The sequence below is a fragment of the Arachis ipaensis genome, chromosome B8, assembly GCF_059453495.1.
Source record: "Arachis ipaensis isolate K30076 ecotype BB chromosome B8, ASM5945349v1, whole genome shotgun sequence".
In the NCBI taxonomy this organism is placed as follows: Eukaryota; Viridiplantae; Streptophyta; class Magnoliopsida; order Fabales; family Fabaceae; genus Arachis; species Arachis ipaensis.
The window spans coordinates 105,428,105-105,437,174 of record NC_142443.1 but is presented as its reverse complement, the minus strand read 5'-3'; the positions used below and the strand labels follow the sequence as shown (position 1 = coordinate 105,437,174).

Sequence of the window (9,070 nt, the reverse complement as noted above, 5' to 3'; positions counted from 1 at the left end):
TTAAAATTGAAATCAAATTAAATTAAAATTAAAATAATTAGTTAATTAAAAAGGAAATTTGAAAAAAGAGGGAATGGATTTTCGAAAATTAGAGAGAGAGAGAGAGAGGGAGAGTTAGTTAGGTAGTTTTGAAAAAGATAAGAATAAAAAAGTTAAGTGGTTAATTGAAAAAGATTTGAAAATCAAATTTTGAAAAGATAAGAAGTTAGAAAAGATTTTGAAATCAATTTTGAAAAAGATGTGATTGAAATTTATTTTGAAAAAGATTTGAAAAAGAAATTTGAAAAGATTTGATTTTGAAAATTAAAGTTGATTACTTGACTAACAAGAAACTAAAAGATATAATTTTTAAAATTTAAAGATTGAACCTTTCTTAGTAGGCAAGTAACAAACTTAAAAATTTTTTAATCAATCACATTAATTGTTAGCATTAATTTCGAAATTATGAAATAAAGATAAGAAAAAGATTTTTGAAAATCAATTTGAAATTTTTGAAAATATGAAAGAAAAATGAAAAAGATTTGATTTTTTGAAAAAGGTTTGAAAAAGATAGAATTTTTAAATTGAAAATTTGATTTGACTCATAAGAAACAACTAGATTTTAAAAATTTTTGAAAAAGTCCACTCAAATTTCGAAAATTTATGAGAGAAAAAGGGAAAGATATTTTTTTTATTTTTGAATTTTTAATGAAGAAAGAGAAAAACACAAAATTGATGCAAAACATAAAAATTATGAATCAAAACAAGAAAATTATGCAAGAACACTATGAATATCAAGATGAACACTAAGAACACTTTGAATGTCATGATGAACATCAAGAACTTATTTTTGAAAAATTTTTAAGAAAAGAAAAGAAAAACATGCAAGACACCAATCTTAGAACTTTTCAATATTTAGACACTATAAATGCAAAAATGCATATGAAAAACAAGAAAAGACACAAAACAAAAAAATATGAAGATCAAACAAGAAGACTGGCCAAGAACAACTTGAAGATCATGAAGAACATATGATGAATTTTCGAAAATTCTTGAGAAAAACAAAAATATACAAGACACCAAACTTAAAAATTGACACTAGACTCAAACAAGAAACATCAAAATATTTTTGGTTTTTTTTTCGAAAATTATTTTGGGAAGAACGAAAAAGAAGAAAAAGTTTTTTTGTATTTTTCAAAAATAAGAAATAAAAAGCTTAAAAATAAAATAAAATTACCTAATCTGAGCAACAAGATGAACCGTCAGTTGTCCAAACTCGAACAATCCCCGGCAACGGCGCCAAAAACTTGGTGCACGAAATCATGATCGTTTATTCCTTGGTAACGGCGCTAAAAACTCAATATGCACGTTCATAATCTTAGTTCTTTGTCACAATTCCACACAACTAACCAGCAAGTGTACTGTATCGTCCAAGTAATAAACCTTACGTGAGTAAGGGTCGATCCCACAGAGATTGTCGGCTTGAAGCAAGCTATGGTCACCTTGTAAATCTCAGTCAGGCGGATTCAAATGGTTATGGTGAATTAATAATTAAAGTATAAATAAAACATAAAATAAAGATAGAGATACTTATGCAATTCATTGGTTAGAATTTCAGATAAGCGTATAGAGATGCTTTCGTTCCTCCTGAACCTCTGCTTTCCTGCTGTCTTCATCCAATCATTCCTACTCCCTTCCATGGCAAACTGTATGTTGGGCATCACCGTTGTTAATGGCTACATCCCGTCCTCTCTGTGAAAATGGTCCAATGCGCTGTCACTGCATGGCTAATCATCTGTAGGTTCTCGATCATACTGGAATAGGATTTACTATCCTTTTGCGTCTGTCACTACGCCCAGCACTCGCGAGTTTGAAGCTCGTCACAGCCATCCCTTCCCAGATCCTACTCGGAATACCACAGACAAGGTTTAGACTTTCCAGACCTCAAGAATGGCCATCCATGGGTTCTAACTTATACCACGAAGACTCTGATCTCAGGATCAGGAGGCTAAGAGATAAACATTCAAGCTTGTTTGCATGTAGAACGGAAGTGGTTGTTAGGCACGCGTTCATAGGTGAGAATGGTGATGAGCGTCACATAATCATCACATTCATCATGTTCTTGGGTGCGAATGAATATCTTAGAATAGGAATGAGCTTGATTGAATAGAAAATAGTAGTAATTGCTTTAATTCATGTGGAACAGGAGAGCTCCACACCTTAATCTATGGTGTGTAGAAACTCTACCGTTGAAAATACATAAGAACAAGGTCCAGGCATGGCCGAGAGGCTAGTCCCTCTAAACATGATCAATATTATCCAAAGATGAACTAAAGATGCATAAGATGTCTAATACAATAGTAAAAGGTCCTATTTATATCAGACTAGTTACTAGGGTTACAGAAATAAATAAATGATGCAGAAATCCACTTTCGAGACCCACTTTGGTGTGTGCTTGGGCTGAGCTTGAAGCTTTCACGTGGAGAGGTTTTTCTTGGAGTTAAACACCACTTTATAACCTGTTTCTGGCGTTTAACTCCACTTTGCAACCTGTTTCTGGCGTTTGACTCCAGAATAGGGCAGAAAGCTGGCGTTGAACGCCAGTTTGCGTCATCTAAACTCAGACAAAGTATGGACTATTATATATTTCTGTAAAGCCCTGGATGTCTACTTTCCAACGCAATTAAGAGCGTGCCATTTGGAGTTCTGTAGCTCCTGAAAATCCATTTCGAGTTCAGGAAGGTCAGAATCCAACAGCATCAGCAGTCCTTTGTCAACCTCTGAATATGATTTTTGCTCAAGTCCCTCAATTTCAGCCAGAAAATACCTGAAATCACAGAAAAACACACAAACTCATAGTAAAGTCCAGAAATGTGATTTTTAATTAAAAACTAATAAAAATATAATAAAAGCTAACTAAAACATACTAAAAACATACTAAAAATAATGCCAAAAGCGTATAAATTATCCGCTCATCGCGCAGCCTGGACAGAGAGTTGTGCCAGAACCATGTTGGTGGGTGCTAGGCGCACAACACAACCCACACGTGCACGTCGCTAACGCGTACGAGTCATTTGCAATTTTGGCTTTCCACGCGTGAGCGTGGACGACGCGCACGCGTCGTATGCTCATGATGCCACCTCTAGTATCAAAACCCGAGAGTTGTGCGGGAATTATGCGAGTGTTGTGCGAGGAGCACAATTCATCTCCACATGTACGCATGACGGACGCGTACACGTCACCTTCTCTTTTCTGCTTTTCACGTGTACGCGTGACTGACGCGTATGCATCACCTCCTCATGCTGCAACCCACGCGTACGCGTGGGCAACCCTTATGTGTCGCTTCCTCTTTTACTTTCTTCATCTTTCTTCTCTTGTTCTTCTTTCTTTCTACCTTTCTTCTTCTTCTTTCCTTTCCCTTCTCATCTTTATTCTCCTTCATTTATTGTATTTGCATACTTTCATTTATTACATTTTACCTTTGTTGCTTGTTCTTATTTTCTTTTCTAAGTTTGATATTACACTATTGATGTTGAACGTTCTTACTCAACTGTTGCATATTTCTTGCATTGTTTTGGGGTACTTCTTAACTTGTTTGCTATTTAGTTGACATGCCCTTTGCTTCTATTATTTTTTCACCTGTGCATTGTAGCTACCATGTGGTTGAGAACCTCATTATTCTTTGGCATTAGCACACCCATATTTTACTTGTTTTGATATCTTTGTCTGTGGGTTATTCTTCTTCCTGTTTCTCTTCTTTCAGGTTGGCCACCATGAGGGAAAAGGAAAAGTTTCTAACTGGGGCAATAAACAAGTTCCTCCGCACAATCTTTTGAGAAAGCACATCAGTTGTAGCAACCTGTCCACTTGCACATCTTTGCATGCACCGAGGACGGTGCAATCTTCAAGTACGGGGAGCTCAAGACTGACTTCCTGGGTAACTACTTCCTGTCTCAACACCAATGTTTAATCTTCTTTGTTAGTTAGTTGTTGCATTGCATAATAGATTGTATGTGTAGTTAGTTGTTTGCATTTATGTCCTACTTGGTTGAAGTGATGAATTCTCTTCCAAGAAACTGTTTTAGAGCATTTCACTAATTTGAATTAAAATTTTTGTTGAACTTGCTTGAAAAAAAATTATTTTGAAACATGGTTTAGAGCTCGAACACACAAAACCAGTGAGATTTTGAAGCTATTAGATTAGTTGCATCTTATCAACCAATGTTTTATTTTGGTTTGTGTTGTTCTCTCTAAAATTGTGATATTTGTTTTGCTTGATTCTATATTTTCATTGTTTAATGTATGCATGCACTTATGTGAGTGAGGCCTTTGTTTCACTATAGCTCACATACCCATATGGCCTTACCCTTTCATTTTCCCTTGCAACCCAATGTTGAGCCATTTTACTCCATTTGTTCTTTACTTTAGCACATCATTAACTCTAAGCAGAAAATAATAATGTCCTTAATTTGAATCCTTGGTTAGCTTAGATGAGTAAGAGTGTTCATGATTTAAGTGTGGGAAAATTGGGTATGGTGACATTTGGTTTGGGAATTGAGTATGTTATCCTTTTTTGTGAAAATGTGAAAAGAATATTGAGGACATGTTCATGCATTCAACACCTTAATCGTATGCATTGAAAACAAAAGAAAAATGAAAAAAGAAAAAAAAAGAGAAAAAATAAATAGGGGACAAATTGCCCCAAAGTAAATGGTGGTAGCAATGCATATGAGTTGTACTCAAATTCGGATGCATGAATATGTGGTAAACATAGTTAATGGGTAGTTAGATTTTGTATTCTGATTATATGGATTGTCTTAAGTTAGGTGGGAAGTTTAAGTTAATCAAGGATTCAGATTTTAGTCCACTTGACCAAATACAATCCTACCTTGACCCTAATCCCATTACAACCCTTAAAAGACCTCTTGATAGGTATATTCGTGCACTAAATTTTTGTTGATTGGTAGAAGAAAAGCAAGCCTTAAAAAGCAAGGTTAGTAGAGAATTGAGAGAATCGAACCTCAAACACTTGAGTGATTAGAGTGTGTATTAATGTTCTGAAAACCGATTCGGACTGGCCGGTCAAACCGGTTGAACCGTGAACCAGACACAAAGATGATTCGGGCAATCATCAAAACCACAAAATAGGAAAATCGGAGTTGAACCGGTGAACCGGCCGGTACCGGTAGGTCGAACCGAACTGTGATCCGGCTGGTTTTTGGGCTAGGCATCAAAACGCTGCAGTTTCAACGAATGAAACCCTAAATCAATGTTCTGAATCCCTAATTGCCTTCAGCCCATCACAATTCTCATCGAGCAAGGTTCTGAGAACGCTATCACAGTCTCACATGGCCAGACGGGTTCGATGTCGAGCAGTCACCTCCGTCGCCGGCGTCACGCAGTCACCTCCATCGAGCAGTCACCTCCGTCGAGCTGTCACCTCCGTCACACAGTCACCTCCATCGCGCAGTCACCTCCTTCGACCAGTGACCTCCGTCGTGCAGCAGCCGTTGTTCGTTGGAACTTGGAACAACCACCTCCATCGCGCAGTAGGCGTCGTCCCTTGAAGGTGCTCCACCACTGGTCAGTTCACTCGGCGTCGCTGTCTCCCAAGTCCCACTCTCCCTATTGCATGTTCTGTTGAAGCCTTGAAGGTGCCTTCGAACTTTCAGAGTTCCAGGTAACTTTTTTTTTTAGTTATGAACTTATGATTGTTTGATTGAATCATTGAATAACTGTTGCATGATGAACTCTGATTCTGTGAACCCTGATACTGTGAACTTTGTTCGTTGAGTAGCTCTTTGATTTTGTGACTTGATGAACTCTGAAACTGTGAACTCTGAACTGATCCTGCTAAACTGAACTGGATTTTGTGACATGATGAACTGCTAAACTATGAACTCTTTGATTGAGCAGCTCTTTGATTTTGCTTTGCTTACTGAACTGGATTTTGGTGTTTGTTGAATAATTGTGAATAATTTTGAATAATTTTGGATGTTGTTTGTTGTGAACTTGAGAGTTGAGATTATTGGGTTGGATTGCTGGTAATGTTTAGGTATGGATGAAAGTATCAACCAAGAACTACCTAGGAATAATAATGTAGAAAATAATTATGCTTTGAATGAACATTCTTTTCCTCCCACGACTAATGAAAGTCAGTCACAAACTTCTAATGTTCGGGGGAAAACTGATCCTGCTTGGAGATACATTGTTTTACAAAATATAAATGAAAAACCGCATTACCAATGCTTATTTTGTCTGAGTACTTTTGGGGGAGGGGGAATTAATAGAATGAAAAAGCATTTGGTGAAGATAGGTGGAGACATTAAGAAGTGTTCTAAGGTCCCGTATGATGTTAAAAAACAAATGGAAGGTTTATTGAAAGAGATTTAGAAAAGTAAAATTAGTAAAAGGAAAGTAAGTTTCAACGAAGAGGGTACTGATGAGTATGAGGATGCAATTGATGAAGCATTAGCGCAAGAAGAACAACAAACTCCGAGTTAGTTACCAACTAAGGAGGTTATTGGAGGCGATCCAAAAAAGAAAGCAAAAACCATTATTCCTCCTATGTTTGCACTAAGAACAACTCCGGGAAGTCAACCAAGTCTGAAAAGCGTGTTTCAAAACAAAGAGGTGCTTCATGAAGTTGATAAGCGAGTGGCTAGATGGCTTTTGGATTGTAGGATTCCTTTCAATGCAGTTATGTCACCCTTTTTTCAAGATATGTTGGATGGTGTTGCTGGCATTGGGCCTGGTTATAAAGGTCCTTCTTATGATACATTGAGGGTTAACTTATTAGCCGATCTCAAAAGGAAGTGTCAAATGATTGTTGATAGCTATAGGTCTGCTTGGAAAGAAACTGGATGTACTCTCATGGCTGATGGTTAGACAGATCAAAGGCAAAGAACGTTGATTAATTTTTTGGTTTATTGTTCGAAAGGGTTGTGCTTTGTGAAATCTGTAGATGCCTCAAGTATGGTTAAAAATGCTTCAAGCTTGTGTGACTTGTTTTCAGAGGTGATTGAATGGATTAGACCTGACAATATTGTTCATGTAGTTACAGATAATGCCGCGAATTATGTTGCTGCTGGTAGGCTTATTAATAAGAAATTTGAAAATATTCACTGGTCACCTTGTGCTGCTTATTGCTTGAATCTTATTCTAAAAGATATAAGCAGCATGCCACATATTTCTAACCTTGCAACACGTGCTTCGAAGATTACCATGTTTGTGTATAATCATACGGTGTTCTTGTCTTGGCTAAGACAAAGAACTTATTGGAGGGAGATTGTTCGTCCAGGTGTAACTCGTTTTTCCACTATCTTCCTCACATTGATGAGTATCTTTGAGTGAAAATCGGATTTACAATCATTGGTTGTTGATACACACTTTACCGAACACAAATTAGGAAGGAGTGCTAATGGTAGAGCTGTGAGTGCAATTATCCTAGACAATAAATTTTGGGATGATTGTTTTACTACATGCCAAATTGTGAGTCCATTGATTAAATTGCTGAGGTTGGTAGATGCTGATGATAAACCATCATTGGGGATTGTTTATGAAGGTATGCTGAGGTCAGAAAATGGAATCAAAGAAATGTTCAAGCAAAGGAAGATTGCATATCAACCTTACACAGAGATTATCAACTCAAGATGGGACAAACACTTGAAAAAAAAGTCTTCACACAGCAGCTTATTTCTTGAATCCTGCTTGCTTTTTTTCTGAAAAATATAGAGAAGCACCTGATGTCATGTGAGCTTTACTTGATCTTGTTACATTGCATTGCAAGGTTAATAATTTAGATTCAGTTGAGGTAATGAAAGAAATACACTTATATAGAGATCGAAAGGAAAGCTTTGATAGGCCTGAAGCTATTCCAGCTGCAAAAAGACTTCAACCTGGTAATAACATCTGTTTGATAATAAGCTTTAGTTATTTACTTATTTTATGTTTTGGTTTCCTTAATTTGATATCTAATACTTGAGATATGGGATTGTAACTTGTAGATAAATGGTGGAGGTTGTTTGGTAGTTCTGCTCCATGTTTACAAAACATGGCAGTTCACATTCTTAGCCAAGCATCTGCTTCTTCAGGGTGTGAAAGGAATTGAATTCTTTTTTATCAAATTCATACAACAAGAAGGAATAGATTGGAGCATGATAGGCTAAGTGATATTGTGTATGTTACATATAATTTGCGTCTTAAATCCAGGTAATATATATTTCATCCTTTCATTTCATATCATTAGATTTTGTATAATTAATATACTAGGCTTATCATATATTGTATTTAATTTGTTAGGAAGGAAAGAAAAAAAGAAAGAAAAAGTTGCAATATGATCCAATCGATATTGAAAGTATGGATATGGTTGGTTTTTGGGTGACGGAAGAGGTTGTTGAAAAAGAGCCTGATCTTCCAAGTAATATTGAAGACTTGCTTGGTGAGTATTATAGTTTATTGATCAGACAATAAATTACAATAGCTTTGATCTTTAATTTATTGATAATGTGTTATATTTTGTTAGATGAGATTGATGCTGATTTAGATCAAGGTGGTGGTGGTGGTAGTAGTAGTACATTTTATGCTGCACCACTTGCTTTTTCTGGTCCAAGTAGTGGAAATGAAGGTGATGATATCAATGACGTAAATATGCAGTAAGTTATGGAGGATTTTGATGATTGATGACAAACTTGGATCATTTTAATGTTGCTATGTTATGTTTGATTGGTTGTTTTGTTTTTTGACTTTTGAATTTGTATTTGAATGAGATTATAACATTCTGGTTTATGTAGTACTTTTAAATTAAATGATATTTTAAAGTTTACATTCGACTATAATTATATTTTCATGTGTTTATTTATATTTTATTTATTATTTTATTATAAAACGGTTTTTTCAGTTCAACCACGGTCGAACCGGTTGAACCTATGAACCAATGAACCAGTAGCTAGAGCGGTTCGATGACCGGTTCGGTTTTCAGAACCTTGGTGTGTACACTTCCGGTGAGGGCTCAATGCTCGATTCTTTGTTCCCGACTTTCACGAGTTTTCTTCTTGCGAGTCTATTTATACTTCATTTTATGATTTGAATT

At 36.0% G+C, this 9,070-nt stretch overlaps 1 pseudogene; it reads left to right on the top strand.

Moving 5' to 3' along the window:
* The first annotated feature begins 6,036 nt into the window (after positions 1–6,036).
* On the top strand, positions 6,037–8,194 carry LOC148549117 (uncharacterized; annotated as a pseudogene).
* Positions 8,195–9,070: the final 876 nt, after the last annotated feature.